Below are 13,759 nucleotides of genomic sequence, written 5' to 3' on the forward strand. Positions count from 1 at the left end.
CCTGCAGATGCTTCTTGAGCAAGAGCCAAGTGAATCACTGCTTTACGTGTTGCCAATTATTATTCAAGCCATTTTCCTCAAGCTTGTGCATTTCTTTTATAACAAAATAAGGTAAAAGAATGGGCCATTCAAACTCTGTATGACTGAGTGCACAATTAACACAAAGTTATAAAGAAAGGGGATTTTGAAAAGCACACACACACTGCCCTGGCACAAATACCACCAGCCCAGGGCAGCCTCGACAAACATGCTGTTTGTGCAGCTCGTGCCAAGTTATTTTTTCTCTGTTTGGTTTTTTTTAACCTCGGTTTCATTACAATTATTTGAACAAGTGAATGGCTGTAGTGAGTAAAAGTGAAGTGAGAAGCATTTGGACTGTTAGTATAAAACAAAAGACATTGTTAACTTTTACTGCTCAAAACACAAGCTGAGACACAACACAATGGCATTGCTATGCAGTGCCACTGGAAAGGCACTTGGAGTAAGGCAAGAGACAAGAACAATGCTACATTGCTAGTTTAAATGTGTGATTAACTCATGACTATAAAAAAAAAAGTGGTGGGCAGTGGGTTGTTTGGTTTGAGTATTGATAAAAGATGGGACAGAAGGCGAAGGCACAAGCACACCACACAGGATCATGAGCCAGCCAACCAGAGCAACTCGCTCCCTGTAGAGTGTTACAATTCCTTGGAAAGCCTGATTGAACCCACCATCTTTTAATCCGATCTGCATCTATAATGCTAAATTAATGTTAGACAGTTCAAAAGTAAAGTGCAGAAGATGACCAGACTGTGTCTCTTTTTCAGGCCCACTTTCTTTAGCTCTGCAGGGTGGTACTTGGTGGGACGGAGGGATAGAGCAGAAAGTGCCCAAGGGAGGGTTACGGCTCCAAAGAATGCAAATATAAGCTGTCTGCGTGTTGCCTTTGAAGCAGGCTATGGTTGGGTGTACTGTGGAGGTCACAGGGCAAAGCAACAGCGGTGTCCCACAGAGAGACTGGGCCAACCCAACCCCCTCAACCCACTGTTAAAACGAACAAAGAGCAAAGGCTACAAAAACATAAACATGAATGCTGAAGACTCACAGAAACTGTCATTGTAAAGGTGCAAGCAATTAAAAACAAAACAGTTTAACATAATTTACAGAATTTGCAACAAGGCGTTACACCAAAAAACTTGCACGCCCAAATGGCTTGCCTTTTCTAACAAGGTTCAACAAACTCATCTCAGAGCACTGATCCAGAGGGACAGAGAGCACCAAGTGGCTTCACTGCTCAAGTGTAACTATGGCAAAGCAGTAAAAGGATGAATCTCAGTGCTGTCAGGTGGAGATCAGTCCCTGGCACTTCCGCAACAGTAAACTATGACAGGTAGGGGTCCACTGTGCAGCCTGCCGAGTCTCTTGGCCTGATCACTGCAAGAATTTGTGACTGATTGCTTAATCTGACTGTGCTGATCTGAAAATTGGAGATTATTACATACAATCATATAATCAGGGGGGCTTTCTTTCAACTTTATTGCGCTGAATACCCAAACATGAACTGCACAAAAGAGACAAATGATCCTCCACCTTCCAGCGTGCAATCATCAGTCAGCCGCTTATCAGAGGATTGGATCCCAGTGACGAGGGTAGATTTTACACGTTAGGGATTAGAGTTTTGGAAGCATCAACCATGCATCCAGCACAGAGAAGACCTTTGTGTGTTAGCCCATTATTAAACACTGTGGGAAAACCCAGCTTTGCTTGCATTGGAGACAAAAATCCCAGCGGGAGATAGTAGCTAGAGCAGCAGGAAAGACCCTTTTAGACATGTGCTCCTTGCCATTATTCTGACTGCATATAAACCTCAGCTTTAAAGCCTTTTCTATGAAGGTAATGATGGTGAGCTTACTACACAGTTCTTACACACTTTAACAGCACAGTTTCATGACTATTCTTTAACTATGTCATAGCATGCAAGATTTCCTGACAACACATTCTGAAGTATCTGTAAATGTCAGCAAATAAAACGACCCTCTTCTCCCTTTTCAGGGTAGAAATCATGGTCCACATTCATTATACACATTTATATTTCTAGCTCCTTAGATTAAAATCGAGCTCTTTATTTAATCCTGCTATCTTGGTGAATCCTGGTATTGCAGCTCCACTGAGCATGACTTTTTTCCTCCATTAATGCCATACAAGTTTAGATCACAATCATCATAGTAAGCTGATTAAACTGATTATGGCTAAAATTATTATAATTTTGATCAATACAGAGATCATGATAATCTGTCACAATTGTGATTAACTGATTTTAAATTAAAAAATATATTTTTTTATTGCACTCACACAGAACTCTACTTTCACATTTGTACAAATCTCTGCATCAAAATAAAATATAATTAAAAAGAAAAACAAATTTAAATCAACAGGGCACCACTTTCCCCTTTACACTATGTTACATTCCTGTAATTTCATCTTTATAAAATAATCTTGACCCAAGCGCATCTCCTAAAAGCAAAATGCAAATTCTTCATTTCCTCCATTTATTGTGCATGAATGAAGGATCTGAATAACACTGGCAGCAAAGTACTCAACAGCCATGACACCCCTCTCCGTTTCCTGTGCGTTGTTTTACATACGGCACAGGTATTTCCACTCTGGAACAGAAACAGTACAAGATGACGACCCCCTTTTGTTTAGTACGCTGACAGTCTTCCTGAAGCTCTTTAAGTTTAGTGAAAACACATCTTTGGCCAAATGAAATGTGTCTGTTTTGGTGATTTCAGTGCATCTTTGCGTGAGCTCAATGTGGATATGAAATGTTGGGACAATTCATCTTAGCAATCATTCCATTGTTTTTCTTGGACTTCATGAATTAATTATATTACAGTTTGAAGTGTGGTTTTTTTTGTGGATGATGAGTTATTTATGCTTCTTTGCAGCGAGGACACAGCTCTACAGCACTCTTTGCATACGATTTACTCCTGGTTAACATACCTTGTGCTACGTCTAATGCATTTCCAAACAACAGATCGAACGTCATGAAACGATCTGTTCACCTTGTGCTGTGCCAAAAATGAATTTTGTTCCATAAATGTGTCTTTTATTGTAGTGTTACTCTTCCAGAGAAGTCTGTGGAACTTAAAGATGCATGATGCAAGTAACAGCTAGGTATGGATATGCAGACACGCAGTCAGGTGGGACCACTTGATTTCCTTTTGCCTTGTGTTCGACTGGTGGAGCCTGCATTTTTAGTATCACATGATCATGTTCATTTAACTGGGAAACCAAAACCATGACCAAGATTAAAATGTGATTAACTGTGCAGGCCTAACCTAACCTATACTACCGGTAATTAGCTACCTTTAGTGACCAAAGTCACTAAAGGTAGCTAATTATTTCTGTTTCTGGACATAGCACCTGATGGCAGATGGCAAGAAAACACGGCTAGTGATGAAGACGAGAGTCTGTCTGTGCAGAGCTGCAATATGGGAAAGGCTTCTTGATCATGGCTAGCTGGCCATATTTGATATGTCAAACCTTTTTACTTCCACAATTTACCAATTGTCTATCCTGGAATCAATCCATACCCATGAAGCCAGACATTTTTAAATCTGCATTTCCATGGTCCACATCTCGGGCTACAACTCACATTGAAGTCTGACACACAAGACTACTTAATGTCAAGACAAACAATTAATCTCCACAAAAAGTTATGACTAGTATAAAAATATATAAATATATAATCACTTATACTACTTAAATGCAAATTTCCATGACTTTTTCAGCAATTTATGTTTTTTGAAACAACTATAGTCTGAGTCAAAACTCCATGCAGTTACCTTAACAGATAGACATGTAGATCACAACTACACAAGGCTCATATGTTAGTGGGTGGCTGTGGCTCAGTATTTAAAGGGGGTCATACACTAATCAGGAAGGTCAGCGGTTCGAGCCCCAGCAACTGCTGTAGATATATCCAGTGGTGTGTGGGTAGAACCTGTATGCACAGAATAAAGTGCTATGTGAATGGGTGAATATGGCTTGAGATGTGAAGTGCTTTGAATGGTCAATAAACACCACAGAAGCATGCTATAAATACTTAAATTTTTTAAGTTGCTAGGCTTAAAAGACAGGACTGTTCTGGAGACAAGTTATCTCACCAACTCAGTTTTTAATTTGCAAAAGAAAAAAAAAAAAAGAAAAAAAAAGCACTGCACAAACACTGATTTTACTGGCAATTATAGAGAATTAAATGTTCAAAGTGTGGCTGCACTTCACTAGAGGCTATGCTAACAATGATAGTTGCCATAAGCATAAGAAGTCTTTTATACATGTGGCAAATATTTCCCCATCTGCGCTGGCTTTCCCCATCACTTGTGTTTCTGACAGAAACCATGAGAAACGTGTAAGAGTGACTCATCACACTGACTGTTGCTATAATCAAGCCAAAAGAACAAAAAATTACAATGCCTTGCCATGCTGTAGGGAGGACTTGTGTGGAAGTCTGAAATCAAATGTTGCTCAGACAGCAGAGATTTTTGAAGAAATGCCACACAACCAGCTCTAAATAGTCAGGTTGATGACTGTTATACAGTTAAACACCTAAATATTACATGGATGTGTGGTCTGCGTGAGCTGCATATTTGATGGAAAAATATCACCTTAACACCACACATGCTACAGAGAACTGAATTATTGCTGTTAAGCAGAGCAAGGAATTTTAACAGAGTTTTCCTAACATCTTAAGTTTTATTTTGCTTACACTATTTTGCGCAGAGAAACAAAATTTCACAAAAACCAAAAACTACCAGAGTCAAACTCATAAGCTGATGCTAACAGTCATTCGCGTATCCTTGTTGCTGGATAACAGCCTGCAGTCATCTATTGTAGTTTTTAACAAGTCCTACACACGTCTCATGAGCATTTGCTGCCCATTCAAATCTCTAGCTCCTCCGGATTCGATGGTCTGGCATGGACCTTAGTCTATAGTTCACCTCAAAGATTTTTAATGGGATTCAAATAAGGGTTTTGACAGTCTAGTCAATAACATTTCCTTTGGTCTTCTTGACGTAGTTCTTGACCAGGGCTGACACATGTTTGGGGTTTATGTCGTGTTGGAAGACAAAGTAACAACACAGACCCAGTTTTGTTACTATTTGTGGTTCTCTTTCAAAATCTCACACAATAAAGAAGGATATTATCCTTCTTTATTGATTTATTCCTTTCACCTTGACGAGATTCCCAGTTCCAGATGCACTGAAGCACCTCCATATCATAATACTCCCTCCACCATGTTTTACTTTGGGGCCGATGTTCTTTGGATAGTGCACCGCTCCCTTTTTTCCCCTTCAAACATAAGCAGCCTTTCTTTGGGAAAACAGCTCTAGTAGCATCTCATCTGACCAAAGGATGAGCTTCCAGTATGCATAATCTTTCTCCAGGTTGCCCTCAGTATACTTCATTCAGGGTTGAAGGTGTCTCTTCTTGCAGAAGTAGAGTTTTTCTTGGTATGCAACCTCACAGTACATTCCTTTGTAGGATTTTTTGTAACCGTCTTCTTTGAGACTACAACTCCTGTTTGCCGAAGTCTTTCACTCACGTCTTGGCAGTTGTTCTGGTCTCTTTAGACACATCTCTCATTAGTTTTCTCTCCAGAGTATTTGAAATCATTCCTTTCATACCTCAGCCAGGCTTGTTCTGTACTGTGTGGCTTAATTTGAATTTCTTGAGGATACTTCTATCTCTCCAGTTCTTGACATTTTGAAATGATGTGATAACTTTGTATATCTATCTCCTGCTTCGTGAGCATCAACAATTGTTTTTTCTCAAGTCTAAACTGATTTCTTTTGTTTCCACCATGATGCCTTCTCAAGTGACAGCTCAAGTTTTTTACTGTGTGTAAATTGAAAGATAACCCCCAGTTTTAGTTTTAACTTGATATTGTGTGCAAAGACTAATAAATTATGCTTTGTGTTAAAAAAATAAATAAAAATCAGCGCTCTGTTAAAATAAAGAAAGAAATTTGACAGAAACTAGAAATTTTGGAGTGGAGATGAAGAAAAAGCTGCTTGGACCTTTGAATCCAGCCCTCTTTCCTCACTCACCACACCGGCACATATCACACACATGTTTCTCTAGAGCAACTGCCTGGAAATGCCCACCATCACGGCTGTTTTTGAACAATATCTAATCTCCACAACCCTCCCCCTTCTGTATGACTCACATCTATAAACACTTGATTTTCAATGAGGCTGGACCACATGTCCTAATAACAAGTTCTGGGAGATACTACCCAGCCTTTAGATCTTAGCTGCTGTCGTCTTTCGTAGAGATAGACATGCCTGGACTTGAACTAGTAAAATAATGTGGAATTTTATTTATTTACATGCAACAGCAAAATACAAACAGCAGATAGATCGAACACAAGTAGTCTCAGATTGGTCTCAATTTTAAGCATAATAAGCATCATAGATATCTGGTTTCCACTTTACTCCCTCTCTGTGAAACCCCTACCACAAAAAAAAAAGAATGACAAATGAGTAGAGTTCAGTGTAAAACATTGTTATCATTTAACAGCTTTCTGCACTTTTCTACTTCAGCCACAAGGACACTTGACAGTTCCAGGCAGTGTGGTAAAATGTGCTGATTAAGGGCACTCATCAGAGAAGAGATCGAAATGGCTGTGGAAGGACAGACGTCAACAATAAATCAAAGCACAATGACATAAAATTGCAGGGTACCGAATTCAGCAGATAGCCCTAGACGGGACACTGTGTTTAATATTTACTGGAGACAAGGGACTAAATGGTGGAATGTGGGTTCAACAAAGAGTTCAGAAAGAATTTGTTGCAAGTGCAGTAGATTAGCATATGAACAACAGCTCTGGTGTTCTGTGGGCTGGGTGAGTAGGCTCTGTCAGAGGACACCAGAAACTGGAGAAAATGCAAACATGCTAAGAGATCAGAGGGTGCATGCATATCTGAATATTTTAGTGGAAAAGTGGATAAAACACAATCATGCTGGAGGAGTGACTTATGAGAAGGTGCATTTTGCGTCACATCAAGAAAAAGCAATAATGCATCCAAGTCAGCCAGGTAAAGCTGTCTGATCAACACAAGCGACTAAAGGATTATTTTGAAAGTGCTTCATGGATTTTAACCCTTTAAAGCCGGTTGGAGCAGGCACGCTCTGTTTTGCGTAACTATATTTAAATCCCGGTAGAACCAGAACCACATAAGCTAGCGCAATAATTTTTTTGCATATGAAACCAGATGAGTTGTACTTACATCTTATGCCATCAGCTTGTCCTAGGTCACGGTTTTCTTCCACATAAAGCTTTGCAAAAATTGCATAAAAAGCGCTTGCAGGAACAAAAACATATTCCAGAAACGGGCTTTGCCGATCCGATCAGTTGTTCGGAACACTTCCTACATTGAAATAGACGTCAGTGCGAACTATCGCATGTCCGCCATTACCTCCACAAAACCGGAAGTGACGTCATTTTCGCGGAAAATATAATTTTTTACTTGTAGGCCTTATAAGCCTTTACTGGTGTTTTTATAAGTCATGTTTGACTCTATACTTTTCTGAATAGTTTCTAGGATGCTTAGAACTCAAATTGCACTGCTTTAAATAGTTTATTTTGATGCACGTGCTGTTTTCTCTGCAAATTTGCATTATAGGATTGTTTTTCGATTTTTCTGCAGTATATAAAAATTGGTGTATCTCAAAAATAAAACCATGAAGACACTCAAAATAAATTTCCTGTTGTTGTAAACTATTTTTTGCAACTTTTTTGTATTTAAAGTTTTGAGAGATAAACCTCTTAAATTTCTCTAAGTAGAAATATATGTTAACAAAAAAAAACGTAGTTTTCTTTTGTAGTTTATTGCACTTTTTGCAATTTATGTAGTTACTATGGACTTAATGCATACATATTATTAAAATTTGGGCTATAATGGTTGTATTGATGTATAGCAACTTGAAATGCTCCCAAAAATGGCTCCACAGCATGTAAAAATATAAAGTAAGCTCTGGCGGACTTGGTTCTATGGTAGGTCATAAAGGGTTAAATAATTACATTGTAAATTTCATTCACAGTGATCACATATTTGCACAAATATTAGTATATACACCATCTCCTGTCTTCTATAGGATTTTTTTTTAAATCAGCTCTCTGTTCTGATTGGCTGACTGTAATCAGCACATTGGCAGTTTCTGCCAGCGTTACTGCAATCTGCCACAGCTCAAAAATAGTATGAATTCACGCTCCACGGAATATGGTTTTATTTCTTTAACCATGTAGGCACATTTCTATACACCCTCGCTGGCTTTTAAACAACAATATACAAACTACTTCTTTTCTATTAATTGGCACCATTTCACATTTGTTTGTTTGCTTACTCCCACCAGCTGGCTGGCACAGACTGAGGCACCGTTAACGTTTAAGCAGCTTTAGTCACTAAATGAGTTTTCACGCATATGCAGCAGCCCTGAAGTTTTCCAGATATCACCCAGAGGTGTACATAAGAACCCAAATGTCTGAATCAGTCAGACTGGACACTAAACACACTTTTAACCCTGCCAGCTTCTGATTGCAGAGTGTGTGTAACGGAGCCTAATAGTGCAGGCAACTATCCAAAAACTTCACAGTGAATCAGTGGGATTCATGTGTTGTACATCCTCGATGCCCCACCAAAGAACCACTGTAATCCAAATGCTCAATTTCCATTCATGAGATTGTGTCTGAGAATAATCTCTTGACACTATCCGGAATTCATGTGGAAAAACTGCCTTTGTAGAAAACATCTATAATTCGGAATAAGCAAGCTTTAATTTCTGTTGAAAATGTACCAACACTAATACTGCTTTACTGTATGTAAAATCAGAGCACCAAGTGGAACCACGTAGCCCCCAAGCTTTAGAAGGGGATGAATGTCAATTGGCAAAGATGACAGAATAGCTGCCACAATAAGGTGATAAAGTTTCTGGATAACTGCACAACGTATTTCAGTTTAGGTTTGAACTATAACTTTGCATTTTCAGGGGCTTCCACTGCATCTGTGTCATGTCAACATTTTCATTGACAGAACTGAAAGTGCACTCAAATCAACAACAACATAAAGGATAAATTTTTACTATGATGAATTTCCTGCTTCTGCAAATGCTTTTAAATGGATTTCCAGCATCTCATTTTTATGTGGCGTCCACACTTTACATTTACTGACTGAAAAAAAGAAGATAAGTCCTCTATGTAGACATTTCAACAAAGTATGAAATTCAAAGATTTTTAACCCATATAAAATGGGTAAGGGCATTCATCACTGAACATGAGCTGCAAATACGGCTGTGCGATATGACAAAATATATCGGATGACAAAATTAAAACATCTATTGTTTGTTTCGTAGTGTTGCAGAATACACCGTTTACTGCAATATTTTTTCATCATTTGGATGGTCACCACGTGGATGCAGCAACAGAGTATAAAAGTATGGCCAGTGATGATGAGGCAGAACCAGGTAGCTCCAAACAGAAGGACCAGTCAAATCGAGGACCTTTCTCCCAAACGAGCAGCTACCTCTGTAGCATGGACAAGGTTTGGTTATGAAAACTCTGACACGGACCAGAAAACTGTGCTATGCAAACTATGCCGCAAACCGGTCCCCAACCTGTTCTACCACAAACACAACAATCACGTGAAAGAGTATGGACAGAGTTTATGGATGAGAAGCAAAAAAGAGCCACCAGGTGCTCAAAATAAACCTTACACTCAAACGTTAGAACAAGCTTTTCCCTCCAGCACGCCGTGTAATAAGCACTCTCAAAGAAAATGACAGCCATTACAACTTCTATCTAAAATATAAGAAAAAAATCAACTCCAGGTACACAACACCCAGCTGAAAACATTTCACACAAGTCTAGTTGCCCAGAATTGTGATATATCTCGTTATCGGGATGAGAAATGTCTTATGTCGGGATATGAGATTATGGTCATATCGCGCAGCCCTAGTTGCAAATCTATCGTGTAAAAAAAGAAAAATCGTGCCACACAAATGTCCTCTGATGTGTTCACAACCTCAAACAAACAAACAACACTCATGGGAATAAACACAGTATAGGGGCCATCGATCTAAATGTAAATCAGGTTGTATGCCATAAGTCTGGTTAACATTTAGATAAGTGGATTTTAATTTCCTTTAGAGAAAAATCCTCATTTTCACACAAATGAATCGATATGCAGTATGACTGCATGCTAGATCAATAAGACTAAAGCTAGAGCCATAAATATACTGGCAGGATTTAGTTTAGGAATGATAGTATTGCTGTGTACAACGGAGAATATACAACAGGGTGCAGAGTATACTAGAGAGTTACCTTCACTTTCAGAGGAATAACCACAAGTGACCAGTAATAACAGAGTTTTAAATAGCTATCTACCCCTCCTCCAACAATTACAAAAAAAATGTACAAATCAATATGCATTTTTATTAATTTCTGAAGACAGTAGGTCTCCTTAATATTCATTCTTAATGGATGTGCCATCAGCTCCTATTATTTGTGCCAGGATTCACTTTAAACTGCTTGCAAAGTCGTACTCCCTGCTAACAAGTGACAACTGGTAGTACGAATTCAGTGTCAAACACACATGAGCTAAAACATTATGACATCTCACAGGTGAAGAGAATAATTCTGATTGTTTCAACGCAATAGCGCATGTCAAGGTCTGTGACATGCTAGGCATTAAGTGATCAATTAATCCAGTAGGCCTTGAGGGGCATAACCAGTGACAACTGAAAAGAACCTCCCGGCAGTAGTTCAAGGAGGGATAAATAACCTACACAGTCTGAACCGCTGCAGCTCTCTCTGTAATACTTAAAAACAATGTCCTGCTGTCTCATCACCAAATACCAAATGATGATTTCAAAGATCTTACACTTAGTCTACGCCTAGGTAGCTCAAACTGCTTTGTCAACACAGGACTGACCATGATCATATTTGGAGTGTTGGTTCATAATTCTACACAGTGACCCGGGAGCAGAGAGCAGTACGGCATGAACAAAACACACATGACAACTGCTGTTTCACTTACGATTTTCTCAGAAACATCCTTTTTTGAGTCTACTAAACATCAGTCCCTATTCTAACACTTAGAGTGCAGAAAACTGTTCAAAGTGGAGTAGACTGGTATTGGCTGGCTCTTTCTCGGCATCATATCAAACAGAAAGGAAGAGACACACCCAAAGTGGGCAGAGATTTTTAGTAGGAGATCCTGAATACTGGCACGCACTTGCATAAACACATGCAGTACACCATGTAGGCAGAGTCTGCACACCATTTAAAGAGGCAGCTGGTGCATATGCCAGATTCCATGCTCAGTTCAACAGGCATATGTGCCTTTCTTGACCATATCATGCAAACACAACAGACTAAGTCTTAATGCTAAGCAACAATGCAACCACCATTTAATAAATAAATGCATCTTAAAATTTACTTATTTAAAAATTTTCCTGAACAACCAGACATTTATTACAGGAATAACCGTTCCTCTGGGCAATCACAAAAAACATTTAAAATACAAAAACAAAATATAAGAGATTCTCCTTCCATCCCCTTCATCATTCCGGGATACATGACTAGCACGTCAAGGAGAAAAACAGGCACACCCAGGGTCTTACATATAACACGGTCACTGCTATATTACAGCTTATTTTATGTTAGTGTGTTTGGTTTTACAATGAATGTGTACTTTGCAGAGCCTGTAGAGCCTGGCCAAACCTATAAATTTGGTGACAATGATCTCAAAATCAGCACAGATGAAAATAATGCCCATATAGAAATGTTTTAAGAGTTACATTTTAAAACTGTGGCCAAATAATCTGCAGACCTTTTTCCTTTCCTCCGACAGCTTTATCTGGCTCGTAATTTTTCTTGCCTGGAGTAAACACATTTGTAAGAGTATGTAGAAAAACCAACAACATGAACATATCAGTTCCCTAAAATCACCCCATGCCATTTAAAGAAGATCCATAACAAAGGCACACAGTTAACAGCTGTGTAGTTACCACAGCAGAGAGCTCAGGCTGCTTAAGTTCAATCTCTGATTATTCTCTACTCCTCAAAAGGCTTTTTACACATAGCTGGTTTTTTATCTTTAGTGTACAACAAACCCACAGCTAGAGGTATGTGTGGAGTAAAATCATCTCTGTAGATAAGTTTGTGCACAAAAAGATACCTTCCTTTGAACCTTAAGAGGTACTAGCATTAAAAGTCGCTATTCTGTTGCAAAGACTTGTGGGTTTAAAATTATTCAAGGTACTATAAACCAAGAGCAGAACTGTCGCTTTAAGTATCAATGCCTGCAGGTTAGCTAACCGGTGAACAAGTTAAGTTTGTCAGTTTCATTCACAAAAAGCTTGCCATGGCTCCCTCGCCTCGCCACCTCACCACCGCCTCATCGACAGGACAGTAACCCAGAACTGTGTTGAGTTGGCAAGCGAATTAGCCAGCTAGCTAGTGAGCAAGCCAAGTCACTTTATACTAAGCAGATGTATCGTTAGCATACAAGCTAACAGGGATATCCATTCCAGAGACAGAGTCGACAGTGAGCTTTGAAGTTGCTGCTTGCCCCCCCCCCCACACACACACTCTGGTTCCGTTAACACACGCCGACCAGCTGGAGGCTTTCTTCATGACTTATCGACAAAGTGCTTTACGAGGATAACTTAAAATGTGACAGAAGAGGACGCGAAGACTGGTGGGGGGGTTAAATGTTGCTTTGCTGGTGTAAAACTCAACTGTGAAAATATCAGCTAGCCCTGTATATGAGTGTCTGGACAGCGGGAGCCAACAGGACGATAAAGGTAGCAACCTTACCTGGAGGATGAAAGGTGTCGTGCAAAGTCGGAGTTTGGCCAGACACGTCAGTAGCTTCTTTTCGCTTTGTCGGTCAGTTTAAAAGACTCCTGCTTTACCTTTGGCTGGATCACGGTCAACCAAAGATACTGCCTGACTCTGCTGCCTCCCAGCCACAACAGCGACTGAATACAGTTCAGCGTCTGCTTCTCACTGGGAAGAATCCTTGGCATCGCGAGATAGGGCGAGAACTCGGGGGTGTCTACGGACCAATCACAGTAGCCGGCTGGAGCGAAGCGTTTGTTTTTGTTAGGGTTTGTGTGAAAGTCTGAGAGACAGTCTGCTTCTCTATCAAATAAAATAAAATAAAATAAAATAAAATAAAATAAAATAAGCATTTTTATTTTTCTAAAGTTAATATACCTTTTAACTAACTTGAAACCCATTTTACATATTATTATTATTATTATTATTATTATTGTTATTATTATTAGCATTATTATTAGTATTATTAATGCAACTAACATTAGGCAAATCATTTTTTTAAAACTACCTGAAATAAAATACTAAAACAAGAACATAAGTGACCAAGTGATTATTATTATTAAGGCAACACTGCATTAATCAAAAGCTTAACTGCTACAATCTGCACATACCTCTGCCTCAAGAAAAATGTGGAGAACTGCATCAGTTGATAACTAAAACAGCCTCAGGTTGCCTATAAGGTGTGTGCAATGCAGAGAAAGGACACAAGAATTATAAAGCAACTGTTCTACATAATGTAAATGACGGAGGCAGAATGCACTGCAGTATTTTTGACTAGAATGAAGAAACACTGATGAAATTCTCAGATGTGTTACATTAGATGAGATTATTTAAGTTTTCTTAGACCTCTAATATCTTTTACAAGAGACTGCA

General features: G+C 39.0%; 1 protein-coding gene across 1 annotated transcript in view; it reads right to left on the bottom strand.

The window, feature by feature from the left end:
- The window catches only part of glceb (glucuronic acid epimerase b), a 59,291-nt gene extending 46,226 nt beyond the window's left edge, over window positions 1-13,065 (bottom strand). The window contains exon 1 of the mRNA XM_082526584.1: window positions 12,863-13,065. The gene's annotated coding sequence lies outside the window, so the exon portion shown is untranslated. The remainder of the gene's footprint in view (window positions 1-12,862) is intronic.
- Window positions 13,066-13,759: the final 694 nt, after the last annotated feature.

This window comes from Aulonocara stuartgranti (genome assembly GCF_965226115.1).
Source record: "Aulonocara stuartgranti genome assembly, chromosome: 1".
NCBI lineage: Eukaryota > Metazoa > Chordata > Actinopteri > Cichliformes > Cichlidae > Aulonocara > Aulonocara stuartgranti.